We start from the raw sequence: 19762 nt of genomic DNA, 5'->3' as shown, positions 1-19762 counted from the left end.
CTCCCAACTTTTCCTTCCTTTCTTCCTCGTTACCACATATTTTCTTTTTCCAGGGCTGTCCTCCCTTTTCATTTGCGTCTTCTTTCTCCTCTTGCTCTTTCAGTCTGGGATTCAGGCTTTCAGGTCAGGTCACTCGACCCCTGTAAACAACTCAGGTGCTGCTTGTCCATTAGTGACGAGTACACGTATGAACAAGTGGTCAACCAAAGCACGAGACTGCAGTTGTGAGCCACTTAGATTAAATGAAGCACTCGTAAGGTTTTGTTGTGGTTTGTCGTCAGGTGATTTTATTTGATTAAGAGGCAGACACTGGGCTAAAAGGTGTCTCTGTTGACTAAGACCCCGTCTATAGTCTGTGAGCTCTAAGGAGTCAGTTCAGGGTGTGGTGTACGTCATGCCAAATCAACCTTAATGCTTGTCTCTCTCTCTCTCCCCTTCTCTCTCTCCCTCTCTCTCTCTCTCTCTCTCTCTCTCTCCCCCTCCCTCTCTCTCTCTCTCTCTCTCTCTCTCTCTCTCTCTCTCTCTCTCTCTCTCTCTCTCTCTCACGCTCTCACTCAGTCACTTATTTCCCATCTATGTGTGTGTGTTTTTTTTTAATTCTGTATGTTGTAAAGGAAGTTGCGTAGTAGAATGAGTATCACTTTCTAGAACTATAACAACGATTACCCACCCCGTCCCACCTGTCTAACCTGTGACAGCTCGGCGTGGGTGGCAATATGGCGAAAAAACTCTACAACATGTCATAGATCGTTGTTATAAACCTAAAAAGTGATACACACACGACTATAGAGCTACCTTTACTACATACAGAATATGAAGAAAATAGAATAGTACATAGATGGGACATATGAGAGGGAAAGGCATGTACTCTAGTTGATTAGATAGGGTGACTAATAATAAATCACGGCGTATGAACGGACCTTGAACGGACCCTGAACGGACCTTGAACGGACCTTGAACGGACCTTGAACGGACCTTGAACGGACCTTGAACGGATTCATTGGAATACACAGACTATAGGCAAATATTGTCTACTTAAGTGAACAAAATCGCCTGTTCCCACAAGAGAGTCTGCAGAGTGCATTGCAATAACGAAGGAGCTAAGTCTGTCTCAATGAAAATTGTCGTTATATTTTTCGGCATTTTTTCATAATTGTTCTTACCAGCAATCTTATTCGGCTTAATAAGGAAGGGATTTGTTGTGACAATGGCTATTATTATGAAGTCCTAAGTTCGACTCCCGGTCTAGAGGCTATTTGTCAGTTGTCGTAACTGAATTGTGAAAGCATTTGTCTCATTTTGAGAATTTGATTATCAAATTCAGCCACCACAGTAGGAAATATATATAACTTCTTGACTGTGCGAATGGATATACATATTTATATATAAATATATATATATATATATATATATATATATATATATATATATATATATATATATACGTTCGTAAAGAGCTGGAGTCCAGGAGCCATGTTATCGGAAAATTTCAAAACACTGGACTCAGAGTAACAGAATTTATTACCGACGTTTCGAACCCTGTCCAGGGTTCGTCCTCAGGGTTATGAGGACGAACCCCGGACAGGGTACGAAACGTCGGTAATAAATTCTGTTACTCTGAGTCCAGTGTTTTGAAATTTTCTGATATATATATGTGTATATATATATATATATATATATATATATGTATATGTAATATATATATATATATTAACGTATTGGTAAATTTGGTATCCGGATTTTTTTCTTTTCTTTTTTCCATGAGGAGCCAATAAAAGAGGAGGGGAGGGGTGGTAAATGGGACTGGAATATGTAGGGATGAAATGGCTGGGAATGGATTAATGCCTTTGATTTTAGCTACCTCTTTTGTAGGGGGGAAAAGCCATTGGTATATGTATCAGAATTCCCAATACTTTTTGTTTACTAAATGAATTACATGGATGTTACAGTGGCATGAAAATAGAAAGAAAGAAAGGTGTTTAGTGCCTTAGATGATTTGAACTAAATATAGGATGGAAGGTAACGAGAAGTGGAAAAAAATCTGTTTACCAGATAGAAAATAGTTCAGCAACGGGTCACAAATCTATCAGGAGATATCAAGAATAAATTATAATATTTGAAACTACCTCTTAGTAATATAATTGTGGAGATAGAGAAATTGATTGTAGGCTGGCGCGCGGTTGAATGAGCCCATATAAATTATGAGTACATATAATTCTTCAAATGTTAAATTCCCGGAACTTTAACGATGAATTCGTTGAATTATGATGGATTCTTTTCAGTTCTTCTACCCAGGATATGATGTACCACACGTTTCCAAAGCGGAGACTCGGGGCACTTGGTAGATATCTTCAAGATACATCTACATACATATACCAAGGCTTTTTCCCCCTTACCAGGGAGGTAGCCAAAAAGGACAAGGCATAAAATCATTCCCACCCATTCCATCCCCGAAAACACTCCACACCCCTCCACCCTTCCTCCCATCTTAGCACCTCCTAGATGACGGGTCATCCCTGCACCCTGTCCACTGCCCTGGGTCAGAAGCAGTGTCGCAGTACACAGCACATCCACAGCAAGGCCGCTTCATTAAATCGGCGACCCCCCCCCCTCTCCGTCCCCCCATATAAAGGAGAGGACAAGATATTGAGGGAAATTTATAGTGTCAGAATGATAATATTTTCACGGAAAATACTAACCAGACCAGAAATAATATCCTCAAGCATTTAAGACGTAAATTTAATAAAAAAATATCCTCAAGCATTTAAGACGTAAATTTAATCAAAAAGTAGGTAGAAACTGTTTCATCCACCAGGTAGGCAATGAATGAAATTTACTTCTTATTGATGCAATGGAGTATAATGGGATTCGAAGTTCAAAATTTTACTTCGATTAATACTTGCAATATATTGTAATATTTGTTTTTTGTTTTCTTTTTTACTTGTTTGGTTTGGTTCGGGTTTTTTGTTGACCTCCTTATTCTATGTTTTATTTTCTTTACATCCTGTGTGATTATAGGCCAATAGGTCTATGTCGATGTGCTTTGCCATTGTATATTATTGAAGTTCAAAAAGTATGACCAAATCCTTCGAACGACGTGAACCAACTGAGGGTAGGTTGAGTGGGACTACTTATGTGGAGTCCAGAAAAAAGTTCCTTTACACTTGCTGGAGTGCTGTTTTGGTGTTTGGTAACAAAAATTAGAGAAGTGTCGTATTGTCATTAGCCAAGAATGACAAACGTCTCTTATGTAGCTTCTTTTGGTAAAATTGTCAAGTTGGACGCTGTTTCATATGTATGTGATTCAGATCATTCTTACTACAAATATCACTTAGTGAAAACTTTAGGGAGTGGAATATATAGGAAATGGAATGAGTGGGAGTGGTTTCTATGCCTTTTTCTTTGTGGCTACCCCCCATGAAGGGGGAAAAGCCTTTGGTATATGTATGTGTATGTATTAAAACCTTAGGCATGCAACTGCCGACATTAGCGGGTCTCCCATAGTCTAGTATGAAATGTTGGCCTATTGGTTGTACATATTGCTTTAGTGGAGGATCATTTAAATGCTACTGGCTTGAACTGATAGTAGGAGAGAGACTGCCAGTTGCCAGCTCTCGTGTGAAAAGCTGAATGAAATATAAACGAGTGTCAGGTCCTCTGAGATGCACTTTCATATGAAGTTGAAATTCTTGACGGATTTTAAAGACCCGGCAAAAAGTCTTATTCTCTCTGAAGACCGTCTTGTAGGATCACAACTTGCAAGAATCCGTCATATATCCCTAGAAATGAAAATATTCTTAATACCAAATTATGACAACAAAGGGATGAAAAACCCATTTTCTTAATACTATACACTAATCTGATTTTGATGAACTGAATTATATGTAGATGAATTGGACTTCTCAAAAGTCTTATGTTCATTTTACTTCTACGACGCCATAGAAACATAAAAAAGAAAAAAAAAATACGGAATACTTACCAATCAAGAGAGACACTATGAAAGTCAAATGAGTTTCAGTTTTCCATTTGGCTAGAGCAAATAATATAATGTGTCAAATGAATATATAACCACGTTTGTATGCAGGCCGGTTATTTTTCTATCACTATGTAAACAAATAACCCATTTGGCCGCTTCCGGAAAATGTTCTACCATCAAGCAAGTCAGTATGTAAGTTCTCGACTTTGGTTTGCAGATCACGAATGTTCAGGTTGTCATTTTTAGTTTGTGCTTAAAAATGAATAGGGGGAGTCAAAATGCCTACCAGATAGCTTGCGTTGCTTAAATGTACACTGCTCACAAGTAAGAACAACTCGTATAACAGTAAATTTGTTGGTACATAAATATCAACAGAATTCGTTCGATATAACTCTGACTAAATGGGGTTGCTAGCCCCAGTAGAGTGATTATAGATGTCTAATCTGGTCGTAGAGTTAATGAATAAATAGGGCTTTCCTCAGCTGAATGAAATTGTTATGAGAATTCTAGAGTAAATATAAGATCAAAGTCATAGTTTCAAGAAGGCCGCCTGTAACTCCTTGAAAGTGACTTTGCAATGATTTTATAAAAAAAATTTGACTGTTTTTATCACATCAGTTTGAAATTTTTCTGCATAATTAACTCCTAGGTAGCGGGAATGAGTGATTCCTTGTGCATATAGTCGAGATAGATTTTAATAGATTAGACAATAGTGAGGAATCGATCCGCTTAAGGAAGTTACAGTATATGACTGGGTTCAGAAAAAAAAAGTTATAACCCCCACCAACAGAACTAATAAACAAAATTGATATTTGAGCAAATGAAATGCTTTTAATGCATTTTTTGTAGACACAGCTGGAAACATACATACTTAGACCTCACAGTTTAACTACAATTCAGGCTAATAAGTCATCTATTAGTTGTTTTGTTACATAAATATGAATCATAGTTTCACATACCTTTTTGTTAGCCCTCTAGTGTGAAAGATATGTGACTCGACATTCTCCTGTGTTATGTTTTTTTCTAGTCTTATATGTAATAACGTAATCACTACATTAACTAAAAATAGCTTTAATAAACTGTTAACATCAGCTTCCGTTGTGTAGGATTGTTACTTATTCATATTATGAACCTTTACTCCACTTCTTTGTGACCTCGTTTTCGTGATCTGGGACTATCGCATCCATAGTGATTGATCTTTTGGTCGAAACACGTACATTGGCCCCATAAGACCTTCTCTTTATCCAGCTCAAACGATACAAATTAAGTTTCCATGCTGAAGTAAATTACAGACATATGAATAGGAGTTTTCCGCCTCATAATAGAGGTGTCCAGCAAAAGTATGTACCTACCCATCACCTAGAACGTTACTTCGGCTTCTCTATTTTTTGTACAAATACTTTTCCTAATATCTATTTGAAATTACTAAATATCGTTCATATTTATTTGAGGCGCATTCATTGGGACTTGAAAATCTTTGGTAGATGTAACAAAGCGTCACACAAATTAAGTTGAACAGACTACATTAAAAATTCAAATGATTCCATTGGAAAATGTTATTTCGAAAGTAGAAATAGGTCGGCAGAGGCCGGTTGATGGTGTATTATAATAGGACTAAGGTCGTGCACCAGGCATAAGTTGTTCCATTACCAATGATAACACATTTGTAAAAAAAAAAATATATGTGAATAATACCGAAACGTGTATGCGTTCCGTAATTGCAAAATTAATCTCTTAAGTCAGTAAACAAATGATGGCATCTGTTCCTTTCTGAAAAATTCATGTTGGAATATTCCATTTAGGCTGGACCTGTACTGGCCATGAATAATTTTTGACCTCCAATGACCATGCATGAACAATCAACTATATTAGCAATAATGTTCTTCAACGGAGGGCAGAAATATATTAATGGCACTTTGTCATGGGAAAATTGTTCTGATGTCATAAAAAGAAGGACGCTTTCATTAATCAAACAAAAGCATGACACTTTTTATAAATACTTCTATAACCATGATTATTATTAATATCTTTCTGCTTCGCATCCATATCAACGAACGTTTTGTGCGGACATTGTAATGCATAATTTCCGAATGCGTTTTGAAGATGAGATGTTGTCTCCTACTGTACCCATAGTCTTTGACGGAACGAGCGACAGTTACATCAAATTCGTCCCGATTTCCCTGTCTCTGATGATAAAGATCTCATTTTATTCCGAATTAATCCCTCAGATTAATGAAGCATTAGTTGCAACAAAATATGTTGCTGCATCATTGAGTCGATCTATCCAGAGATTAAGATAACCATTTGACAATTTTCCTTTTCTTTATTTAACTTTGAAATATACAAGATCATCTTCTATCTCAAGAGAATCTGCAGAGGGCATTACAATAACGAAGGCGTCAGGGGTTCAGACCTCACTGGCACCTTGGGAATTGATTTCAGCCGTAACCACAGGTATCAAGGCACCATCTATATTCCTTAAAAGTGGCAGTTTGCCGACAAGATTGACGAGATAAACACCATATGAGGACGGAGCCTTTATTTGTACGACGTTTCGCTTATTACAGCTTTTTCAAGTACAAGTTGAGATACAAATGCTTGAGATTATTTAATCTCAAGCATTTGTATCTCAACTTGTACTTGAAAAAGCTGTAATAAGCGAAACGTCGTACAAATAAAGGCTCCGTCCTCATATGGTGTTTATCTCGTCAACCATCTATATTGTAATATCTTGCGTACTAAGGAGGGGAAAGCAATAGGTTTCGTACTCTCACTCCTTTCGATGCAGAGGGGATTTATCTTAGTATAAGAAAAATCGAATGACGGCAACTAAATCAAACACCTAATGTCATAATTGCAGCGAAAGGGTTATTGGAAACAGTCTCGTGTTGTGTTCATCACTTCCATTCTTCAGAAGAATAGAACTGATTAGCGAGAGCTAAATTGAACACCTAGACTTGGTAATAAAAAACAATGAAAGCGTCAATCTTTGTTCGAAAAAGATATTGGAACCAAGAATGTCATTATGAAATGATTTTTTGACATATTTGAAATAATGATGCGGCAATTAGTCCTTCATCTGTTGTCATGTTACGGGTATAACACACAATTATCTAACTTTGGAATTTGGCTATACATGGCCATTGAAGTTATTGAGCAGTACTTACGAGGTGTCCCGTATGGAGTATTGATTGTATGAATTTTGTACAGTCAGTATTCTATGGATTTTAATAATAATATTACGGAATAGTCATTTAAATTTATTGGATTTGATTGATTGGATTTAAATCTTTACTCAAAAGAAGAATGCTGATCACTTCTCTTCCGATATCCTTACTGCCCTCCTTAATTCTCTCTTATACTACTTCTTTAATTCCATTTTCTTGCCTTTATGAATAGATATGTTGGTTGTTGCCAAGGAAATGATAAGTGCTACTTGAAGAAACAAAGTCCTGCACACAAACCTTCGCACAAGTGACACAAAAGTAATGTTTCAGCCACGGCACTATATCGTTCAAAGGGATTCTACTATGTTTTATTGGTTGTCATCTAACAATTTGATTCATTTGTAAAAGGGAAGGGATCCCTAACCGTGAAATTTAATTATAAAAACCTTTACAGGGTAGTGCGGCTTTGTTCCCCGACTGTTGGGAGCTGGCAGGTTTGCTCAGCAAGATGGGGTTAACCTTCTTCCATTAATCCTTTTGCTAATATGACGAATTTTATGTTATTTGTTCTATCTGATGCTAGTCAGTTTTGTTCATCCTAAGGATGGGTTCAGGTCAAAACGAGACTTCAAACGGTCGAGACCCCGATCTGGTCAATCTCCACTTCAGCTGAAGAAAATTAATTAGTATTAGTTATTTTTCCGCATTGTAGTTTTTTTTTTCTATTTGATGGCTGAACACGAAGGTCTTTGTCTGATTTCTGGGATTTTAAGACCATATACCCTTTTTAATATCATACACTGATTCATGAGATTTTTAACTGTCTACATTCGTTTTTTTCTCATCAGGGAAAATCTAAAGTGTATGTCACAGCAAGGTTCAAGAGCAATTTTGAGTAGATTCTTGCCCTTTCTTTAATAATATTTCCTCCTCGAGAGCGTAATCGTCCTGACCTTAGGACGCCAGCATACAATGACGGCCAATCATCCTTACTCCAGACTTTAATCACCTGCTCACAAGACGTCCCAATCACGGCTTGGAGCTTTCCAATCAGTCGGCGAAGTATTGGTATTTAGTTTCTTATTTACTCGATCACGTTGGCAGATCTGACAGAGCCAGTCGCCTCCCCCCCCCATTTTTTAAATGTTGCCACCAATCTCCCATTTTTTTTTTTTTGCCTTTTTTATTTCTACCTCTTCTTTTACAATACACTTTATTCTTCTACAGCTTCTCATCACATTTTTTCTATAACATCTCTCTCTCTCTCTCTCTCTCTCTCTCTCTCTCTCTCTCTTCCTCTTTTTTTCTTTCTTTTTCTTTCCTTTCTTTCTTTCTTTCTTTCTTTCTTATTTCTTTCTTTCCTTCTTTCTTATTTCTTTTTTCTTTCCTTTTTTTTCTTTTTTTCTTTCTTTCTTTCTTTCTTTCTTTCTTTCTTTCTTTCTTTCTTTCTTTCTTTCTTTCTTTCTTTCTTTCTTTCTTTCTTTCTTTCTTTCTTTCTTTCTTTCTTTCTTTCTTTCTTTCTTTCTTTCTTTCTTTCTTTTCTTCTTTCTTTCCTTATTTCTTTCTTTCTTTCTTCCTTCTTCCTTCCTTCCTTCCTTCCTTCCTTCCTTCCTTCCTTCCTTCCTTCTTTCTTTCCTTCCTTCCTTCCATCATTACTCCTTTCCTTCTTTCTTCTTTCTTTCTTTCTTTCTTTCTTTCTTTCTTTCTTTCTTTCTTTCTTTCTTTCTTTCTTTCTTTCTTTCTTTCTTTCTTTCATTCTTTCCTTCCTTCTTTCTTTCTTTCTTTCTTTCTTTCTTTCTTTCTTTCTTTCTTTCTTTCTTTCTTTCTTTCTTTCTTTCTTTCTTTCTTTCTTTCTTTCTTTCTTTTATGGTCCAAATGCCAAAAATGACGACTTTGTGGCAGAGAGAATTTTCCTGGCATAAACTCTTTAGTTTTCTAGCTCCTTCCTCTCTCTCTTTTTCTATTTTTTTTTAAGACACATGGACAACCAAAACACCCTTCTACCATACAAATGCAACTGTAGCACACTGTACTTAACAAAATCTAAATAAAAGACAAGCATCCTGAACTACATTCCTTTCTACGTACATTATGCATATAACCTCACAGAAGAAATAGAATATCTTTTTCAACCCAGATTTCCACCATGCAGAAAACGTAAAAATCAGAAACGTAAGAATCAGAAATTACTAAACGAAAAGGACTCGTGCAACAAACATGTGAAAATAATCTGTTCTTCAACATAGGAAACAAGGACTGAACGATGACACATGGGAAATACATATCAAACAAATCATCCAAAGAAATCAGCTCACAACGTTACAAACATATTCAACCAAGGTATTCACAACTTCATTTCCAAAACAATGCGTGTCAAATAAAAGATGACAGTGAAAAGGATCTCGGCGTAATTAGCATTAATGATCTCAAATCATCTAAGCAGTGTATCTCCGCTTCAGAGAAGGCATGTAAGATTCTAAGACTGATTGCGTGATATTTTGATTTTAAAAGTCCATATAAAATTGTTAGGTCATCCACATTTAACATATACTGTTTCCGCATGGCCACTGAATCTCATTAAAGACATTGGCAGATTGGAAAAATTATAACGGCGAGCCACAAAGGTGACTACGATGATCAGAAATAAACAATATAAAGATTAACTAAGATATGTGAATCTATTTTCCCTCAAAAAAAGTAGACTCGGAGTTCTGAAGGGAATTGACGACGTCAATAGTGACGGAATGCGAATGCAAATCAAACAAGAAACAAGGATCTTAAACTGTCAGGAAGCAGATTTAATTTGGAAATGAGTAGAAATAACTTCACGAATCGTGTAGAAAACGGGTAGAATAAACTTACTGCAGGGGCAGTGCAATGTAGTACAGTTCGAAGTTTTAAGGTTCATTTAAATAACACCTTAATAATGTGCCCATCATTTATTTTGTTTTATTGATCAATCTATCATTATCTATCTGTTTATTTTCATTATTTATTCATTTCTCATTTATTGTTACTGTCATTTTTCTTCTTGTTTACTATGTACTTTTTTCTGCATCCGACGTACTTATGGACCAAAAGGTCTTCTGTTCGCATGCCCTTCATTTGTAATCCTTTGTAAACCTTTGTAACTACATGGTACACAAATGTATCCGGTAATAATAGTTACGCAATCCTAGGTCAACAAATCACATTGAGCATCATAAATTTTAAACAAGTATTTTATAATCAACAAGCCACATCACGAGACACTAGTTTCACGCAACTATTGATCCACTGATAATTATCATGAAATTATCGGACCAAGTCAGGCCAACAATGTCTCACTCCATACAACATAGTGTCAAGAAAGCATCCAATTGTGTTTCTAAATGGAAAAAGCTTAACATCATTGGCTCTTTTAAAGCCATGACATAGCTCATTGCTCATCTTTTAGCTCATGTCATGGGATTTTGTTCAGGTAGACTCTAGAGAGTGTTTATCATATTGAGGAATGTTTTTCTTCACATTTTGTGACTTCCTCCTGGTCTCTATTAACACTATCTTACAATTCTTTTCAGCTTAGAACTAAAAGGAGTCACTAATGGGTTATTGTTTTATCAGTATCCCTTTAAGTAGATCATCCATCCACTATCTGTTGAGTAAAATCATAATGCATTTGATTTGAGAAAACATGACATTTCTGTCACGATAATATTAACCATAGATTTAATTCTTGCCATGATGTAGGTAGCTAAGTACCTTATAACCTGACTGGCCAACTAAAGAGGGCAGACCACCTGATATGTGTTGAGATAAATCATTTATCTCTTTATCTTTCACATCACAATATTAGGGCTGATATTTTTTCTCATTTTTTTTTTGTGTACTGAGGTGAGGTGCCTACTCAAAGATAAGCATTTACCTATAATCGAGGTCATCACCATAACCTTATGTGCTCTGTCAGCCAGATTAAGTACCAGACAACGATAATCATACTTCAGCTCTGACCTACGACATGTGACAGGGACGGATTCGACGTTTTTCTGGATATATTGATATTAAAAAATTCACATCTGTTAGAGTGCACAGAAATTTCCTTGATATCAGAGAAGCGTGTAAGCAGAGATTCCTTTGATACTCTCGCCTTTTGAAATTCGCATAGGGTGGAATCAAATAGCAATATTGGTGTGTGACTTCCATTGTTTGCAGGGAGCAAGACAACAGAGACTGTTCCGATTACCCCCTATCCCTCACCCTCTCCACACCCCCAAGTAATGTTGTATCGTTTTCCGACACCGTGATCCGCGCTGATAGGATCTAGTTTCATCTGCTTAGAATCTTTGGTAAGCGCGGTTCATGACATTTTCCTAGCTTGGCATTTGCCAAGCTGCTCAATTGTAACAACTGTAAAAACACAGCATACACATACCATCAATTCAGGAAAATTCACAATCCACAATACCCACTTTCAGAAATTACACAACAGTAAGAGAGGACAATATTAAACAAAGGTGCATTTGTAACACTGGTATATAAGAATATACTCATCTCCAGTAGACACCCCAGTGAAAATAATTTCAACCCAATGACAAGAAAAGAAAACAACTTAGTACATTACAAATATCTATACACCTTTCACCACCTACGCCCCTCATGGCTGCATCCATGAACTCCAATCTCTTAATTCGGTAGCAAATCACACACTGTCAGATCATTCAATTTAGTTAAACAACAGTAAACAGAATAGAACACAAAATATGAGAACAATTCCCCAACCTAACCATACTGAATTACAACAACCATCCCACTAAGCAATCTCTTCAACATAACTAACAAAAAACTTTCGGCACAACACTATGCTCACCCTCATTCCAAACACAAACATCATGGGAACCATGAAACACATGAAACATAAAAAACATGAAAAAATATGAAAACGTAAGAAATATGAAAAAAAAACGAAAAACATGAAAAACGTGAAAATATGAAAAACATGAAAAACGTCATGGAAACGTTTCCTCAGACCACCTCCCATTAAAGATCACCGGATAGCTAAAAGGTAGATAGAAACTACATACAATAGAACATTTGTAAAACTACAAAAAAAGTAAATTGGCAAGAGTGCAGAGGAAATAGGAGAAAAAACATATGAAACCCTCGACACAGATGTAGAGCAGTCGATGTGATATCAGTAACTATTTAAAAGAGCAGCAAACGATACATGCCTATCGGCTACAAGAAACGATTAATCCTTATATACTGTACACACACGAGAGAACCATCCTTTAAAAAAGGTGAAATAGAATTCAATGAAGGTCTAACAAAACAAGAAAATATATCACAAGACAACAAAAAGAAAGAAAAAACGGAAAAACGTACAAATACAAAACATGGGAAAAGGCTTTTGAAAATGTTGTGTACTAAAAAGAAAAAAATTGCATTTATCTCCTACTATTGAAGCAATTGGAACAACCTAAGGAAAATATTATCACAAACACAACGTGGCAAATTCATATATATAAATATATATATATATATATATATATATATATATATATATATATATATTATATATATATATATATACATATATTACAATGTTGGAATCTATAGCACCGGATAATAGAAAAAATGAAACAGATTAGAGATATATGTCATCTGCATTTCCACTCCCACCCCTTCTCTCTCTCTCTCTCTCTCTCTCTCTCTCTCTCTCTCTCACACACACACACACACACACACACACACACACACACACACACACACACACACACACACACACACACACACACACACACACACACACACACACACACACCCACACACACACACACACACACACACACACTCACACAGCACGTAAAATTTGAGCTCCCGAGAAAAACATTTAAAGTGGGATGTTTCAACAATGTCACATTAGCAGGATTCCTAGGTTGTGTTAAATGGGAAGGGGAGTGCTCATAGATACTCAAGATGGTTAGATTACAACGTTTATGGTGAGTATTAAAGTACAATGGAAGATAATGATGGCAGGCCAGAGAAGCCGAACCATAACGTAAACACGTACCCAGAGCCATCTACAAAAGCTTCAGATCGCCTCGGGGTACGAAAAGATTTATCTTAGATAGTGACGATGAGGGTAATTTTTCTGGATTCAGTGGGTATAAAAAAAAGACTTTTTAGGAGAATTATAGGTAAAGAGGGAGATGAGATTTATGGATGAATAATGGAAGTAACAGACTAACAATCTATGGAAGGCGAAACAAAAAATAAACAAAGAAGTGACTTAAAAAAGTAAATGCTAAAATAAAGGAAGAGATAAGTGCAAAAAAAGAGGCCGAGTTAAAATATGAAAATGAGAGGTTGAAGAAAGAAATTATAACACTAATAATGTGATCATAAAGAAAGAGGTAAGTGAACAATTAAAGGCAACAACAACAAAAATGATGGAAAAACATAGAAGAGTATGATCTACAACAACTCAGGAATAAATGGAATAAAGACCATGAAAATAATAAGGTAATTTTTAAAGAAATAATTCATCAACAAAAGCAGAAGAATGCCAAACAAACAGTCATTAAGGTAATTAAAGATAAATAAAATCTAGTAAGAGATACAATGGAATATATATATATATATATATATATATATATATATATATATATATATATAGATATATATAGATATATATACATATATATGTATATATATACATACACACACGCACACACACACACACATATATATATATATATATATATATATATATATATATATATATATATATATATATATATATAGTATATGGTCTAAAGGAAAAGCATAACCTAAATTAGTCCCTGAGAGATAAAAAAGAGAAACATTCTAAAAATAGTACATGATTAAGAGCCAGAATTAGAAAAGGAAATAGAGGAATGGGTAAATATACAGAAGGAAAAAAAATCAACCCCTAAAGATCAAATTAATGTCACAAATGGCAGCAGAATAAATGAGCATAAACAGGAAAATGGGCAAGAAGTGAACAATACAAAAGTATATGAATAGAAAGAGACATTAATGATGAGAAAGGATGATGAGAAACGAAGCTAGAAAAAAAAAAAAAAACGGAGACCGAGAAAATGCAGTTCTATTGGAGAGTGTTTAGGTATGAGACTGAAAAAAATTATATATTCAAGAAAAAGAAACGAAAGAGTTCAGAGAACGAGATGGAGAGAATAGAAAATTAAAGCTAGCTTATATCAATATAGACGGACTAATCTCAGTATTAAGCGAACTAAAATATTACCTATTCAAAGAAACACCAGACATAATGGAAATTGTGGAGAAAAAATTAAAGGGTCCACTATTACCAAACAGTGTTGGACATGGATTATATAATCACTGGCTTAGAAATAGAGAAGAAAAACAGGGCGGTACTTATGGGAGGTTTTAACTGCAAAGAAATACGCTGGGAAGCGATGACAGTGAAAGATGGAGAGGATCAACGGAGAAAGTATTACTAGACATGAATATACAACATACAATAATACAATGGGTAAAATAAAACACAAGATTTAGAAATTGTGAAGAACGGTCAAGATAAGATTTATTATTTACTTCAGAACCTGAAATTTTGAATGAAATTGAATACAAGACACCAACTGCGAAAAGTGACCATCTACAGAATTATGAGAGGTATAGAAGTCCTTGATAGAGAAAACTTACTAAATTAGGATAAGAGAAACACAAGAGGACATGGGAGGAAGCTCGAAAAGGAATTTATAGGAGAAAAATGAAAAAACAGCTTTCCCCATAGTATGGTGGATGTATGGAGCATAATAGATAAAAAAACATTTTTTTGCGCAAAATCAATACACGAATTTAAGAGCAAATTAGATATGGCAAGATACAGAGACGGGGCACCACAAGCGTAGCTCACCTTCCCGTAAGATACAACTAGGTAATTACTAGGTAAACACACACACACACACACACACACACACACACACACACACACACACACACACACACACACACACACACACACACACACACACACACACACACACACACACACACACACACACACACACACACACACACACACACACACACACACAAGCAACTTACGACAAAAAAGTAGCAGCTGAAACAAATAGATAATAAGAAAAATTCTATATCAGAGATCCAGATAAAAGCTCAAAAAATCCATCTAATACACCTCGGCCCACATTTTTTTATATAAAAGCCTTGACTAGTACTTTCAACCACTCCTGGATATACTATGAAATTTCAACACTCTGGAAAAGTGCCCACACAATATGTGTAGTAAAATCAAACCACCTGAAAACCCATCATCCTATTGACCAATCTCATTACTATCAACCACATTCAAACTGATTGAAATATTGGTAATAGAAAGAAACATAATCAAGATTTCCACCTCCCTAAACCAACAGGGATGAAAAAAAGCCCACTCCACCAACACGTTTTTACAACGTCTCAAAGCAAGTGCTGGAGAGATTCAGCAAGAAAGCACCACCCGCAAAAGCGGTTATGGTAGCAACAGATATAATTTAGGCATTTTATAAAGTTTCCAGACACTTACTATAGAAAAAACATAAAGATATATTTACAGCAATGGCCAAAAATGACTAACAAACTTCTTAACAGGCAAACTATGCAGAATTACCCAAAACAACCCAATTTATTGGGACAAAAAGACTACAAAATGAAATTTTCCTATGAAGCAATCTTCTCACCTATGCTATTTAACTTCATCACAAGCGATCTACCAACATCAGATCCAAAACATAACAACAAAACACCCATCTACGCAGATGAGCTGATGATAATAGTTTAGTATAGCAACTACATAATAGCAGATAAGAATGCCCAAACTTATAATTTTTATGAGAGTCGCATGTAGGATTCGAACCCACTGCTTTGGCCACCCGTAAGATTACCTTCGCAGAACCTTAACCCACTACACCACAGAAACTGTAAAAGCCTTGAAACCTAGAATCGAACTGATTCCCGAGGATAGGAAAATCACTAATCTTCGACCCCAGTTCCTGTTTTACACAAGGCCCAAGCCCACTAGTGGCAAGGGGTAAGTATCGGAGCAAATCCCTTTCACGCTTTTCGCCATTGTAACTATGAGAGAAATTTGCTAGTAACAGCCACATCAATTTGATCATTTTTATGACAGTCGCATGTAGGATTCGAACTCACTGCTTTCGGCCACCCATAAGATTACCTTCGCAGAGCCCACTACACCACATTGGAAATGGACACCCAAAAATTAGGTCTCTTTTTTAAACTTTAATGACTTTCAGCCCACACCTCAATTACAGGACAATGAAAATCAACAGTAAAATAAGCATACTAAGATAAACTACAAGCATGGTCTTTGAACAATAAAATAATTTTTTAACCACAGTCTACAAACAGTTTTTAAGAACCACACTCGACCACAATTCCACAGTATGGTTTCTAACAATCAGTATAACAAACATAAACACATTGCAAGCAATAGGAATAAAAACATTGAAGATAATAAGAGAGTGATCTAAAACCACTTCAAGATAACGCACACAGAAAAAAAAATCCCATAGAATATAATTTGAAAATGACAGTACACAGTACTACACAAGGGTCCTCAACCACACTCATCCTACTCCATATATTACATGAACACAATCAACTGAACATAAAATAAATGAATATAAAATAAATGAACAGGTAAATAAATAAGTAAAATAATAAACAAAGGAATAAATAGATATATGACAAATGAATAAGTAAATAAACAAAGGAAAGAATGAATAAATAAATGAACAAATAAGAAATAAGCGAATAGATAAATAAATAAACCAGTGAATGAATAGATAAATAAGTAAATAAATATATGCCAAATGATAAGTAAATATATAGGTAAATTAATGAATAGATGAATAAAGAAAAATAATGAATAATTGAAAAACAAATTAAATAATAAGTAAGTAAATGAATGAATAAAGAGATAAGTAAGTAAACCATCAGGATTACACTACTCAAACATCTACAGTAATGTTCTCGTACCACTTGTGCCACACAGTGCATCCAACAAAAGATGTCCACAATCAAATGAAAATTAAAAAAAAAATGCTCATTAAGACCACCCATCAAACTTCCTCCTCTATTAAAGCCCCAATCAAGACATCAGACTTCCTAAAAGAATAAAAAACATTGCTTGCTCGACTGCGGCCAGGTCATCATCTAGCGCTAAGAAAGTACAAGGGTAGAAAAAGCCTGGCTACATAAATAAACTGTCCTAGATGCAGCCTTAGATAGAAGAGACAGAAAATCTCATCTTACACTGCCCCATACTAGCTATGCCCTGACAACAACATAATGTTTCTTCCGTGAGTGATTTATGGGTCAATCCGTTGGCCATTTTTGGTTACCTGGGAACCGTGGGTCATCTGCAAGAGAAAACCGAAGCAACGGATTAAATAATTAATCATTGGCTGAAGTACTTCCTATATGCAACATTTCACAAAATTTTCTTTCAGTAATAGCATCATCGTAATTGCCTATAGTTGTATAATGATAATACTAATTATAATGACATTGAAGACAATTATTAAAACGAGAGGTAATTATATTGTTTGAAAGATTGATATCAAAAAGGGAAGAAAATCTTGTGGAAGATGATCAAGAAGAGAGAAGAACAAGAGAAAATGAAAAAAAAAAAACGAAAAAGGGAGGAGACCAGGCAAAAAACAAAAAAAAAAAAAAAAAAAAACAAGGAGTAATAGCTATGAAGAGAAATAGCAAGAGAAACAAGAGAAATATAGAATAAAAATTTTGACTTAGGAACGGTGGAGACCCATTATCATGGTCCTCTTCTTTGTCTTCCTTCTTCTCTACCTTTTCCTTCAACTCCTCTTTTCATTTCTCCTCCCCCTCTCCCCTCATTCCTTTCCCCGCCATCCCATCACCATCCTTTTCTTTTAATCCCTTTTACCCTTTCCCTCTTTCTCCGTTTCCTTTTACTCCTTTTCCTTTCATCTCATTTTTCTCCTCCTACGATTCTTAATCTCTGTGTCAAAGGTAGAGAGGGTAGAAGGCGAACACGTCTCCTTAATCTCAGTTGGTAGGAGGCGGTGGCGGTGGCGTTGGAGGGGGCCAAGGTGGTTGCCTGTTGTGGTTGAAAAGGTCCTGGCGGGACGGAAAATGAAAGCTGTGCGAGTCTTTTGAGAGCGCGGGGTCTCTTCGGGGACGAGGGGCCAATGGGGGCTCGGGAATCTTCTGCCGTGTATTGTCGGGACGCGTCTCGTTTGTCGTGCGGCTTTTGGAACACCATTGCCGCCCCGAGCGCTCTCGGTCCTTGTCGAGGCGGTGGCTGGCTTCTGGTTCTTAACACGGTCTCGAAGACTTTCTTCGAAGACCTTTGGACACGTATCTTTGACTTGACCTCCAAGAGCATTCCATGTCGTTTGAAGCATCCTTCCTTAATCCTCGTGCACCTCAAAGGTCTTCGCGTCCCCAGGTATCAATCATAGATGATGGCTTCAGGGTCTTCGTGCGGTCTTAAAGACCTTTAGACATGTGCCCTTAAATCTATCTCAATGGACATAATTCCATCGCCCAAGACCACCTTAGATGGCTTCTTGTACCCAAGGATTTCTTGTAGGTGATGGCTTTTGGACCTCAGTGTGTACTTGAAGACATTTAGTCACATATTCTCAACTCTACATTTTAAGAACCTTTAATCTTGTATAGAGTGCTATTCCTCAGACCTCAAATATGTCTGAGTGGAATCTGTTATATATATATATATATATATATATATATATATATATATATATATATATATATATATATATATATATCCATAGTTATATACAGATTGTTACGGGCGGCTGGTTAGTGATGAGACGTTACGTATAACGTCTAAGTGCTTAAGAACCAGCTCACTTCTAGAAGCCACTGTAGGACTGAACTATCTGGTCAGGGCCTAGATAATTCGTAAGACTAGAAGTAAAGGTAACAAAGAAGATTCCAGGAAAGGAATATTAAACTAGCGATAAAACTAGTAAACGAAATTATTAATGAAAAATATTTACAGGCAATCAACACAAAAGAGAATGGGCAGTAGGGTCAATGGGACCGTTACATGATTATAAGAATATGGAAATTATCGTTCAAATAAGAAACACAAGATAAGTATACAATATGGTACTATCTAAGTACAAAGAGATCAGGAACATGCATCAGAATAAGTAATAAGTACAAATATAAGTATAAGTAATGCAATGTATATCAGACACGTAATGTAGGCAAAAAGGGTGATCACTTCACACCAATCGTCTCATGAGTCTAAACTTCCAGTTTTTATCAAGAGATAAGATATGCGAAAAATGACGACGAGTGAGCGAATACCACCGCTTATATACCATTGGACCGGAAGCGGGATACTTCCGGTGAAGTGTGCGAGTGAGTGAAAGGAGGGGAGGAGGGTAAGTTAACACGTCAACATGGGTAGTTTTTAGGACCCTCGACTCGCTTGAACAATCTATTTATTTAGTAACTGTCAAATCTGTGCGCTCCGAACTATTCAGGATTTCGCTTGTCTGTTTGTTCTACAAGAGTGCGCACCTCTCTCCGCACG

Source organism: Oratosquilla oratoria, chromosome 30 (genome assembly GCF_046742065.1).
Source record: "Oratosquilla oratoria isolate Oo_2021 chromosome 30, ASM4674206v1, whole genome shotgun sequence".
In the NCBI taxonomy this organism is placed as follows: Eukaryota; Metazoa; Arthropoda; class Malacostraca; order Stomatopoda; family Squillidae; genus Oratosquilla; species Oratosquilla oratoria.
The sequence above is the reverse complement of the archived record's forward strand: the minus strand, read 5'-3'. Positions refer to the sequence as shown.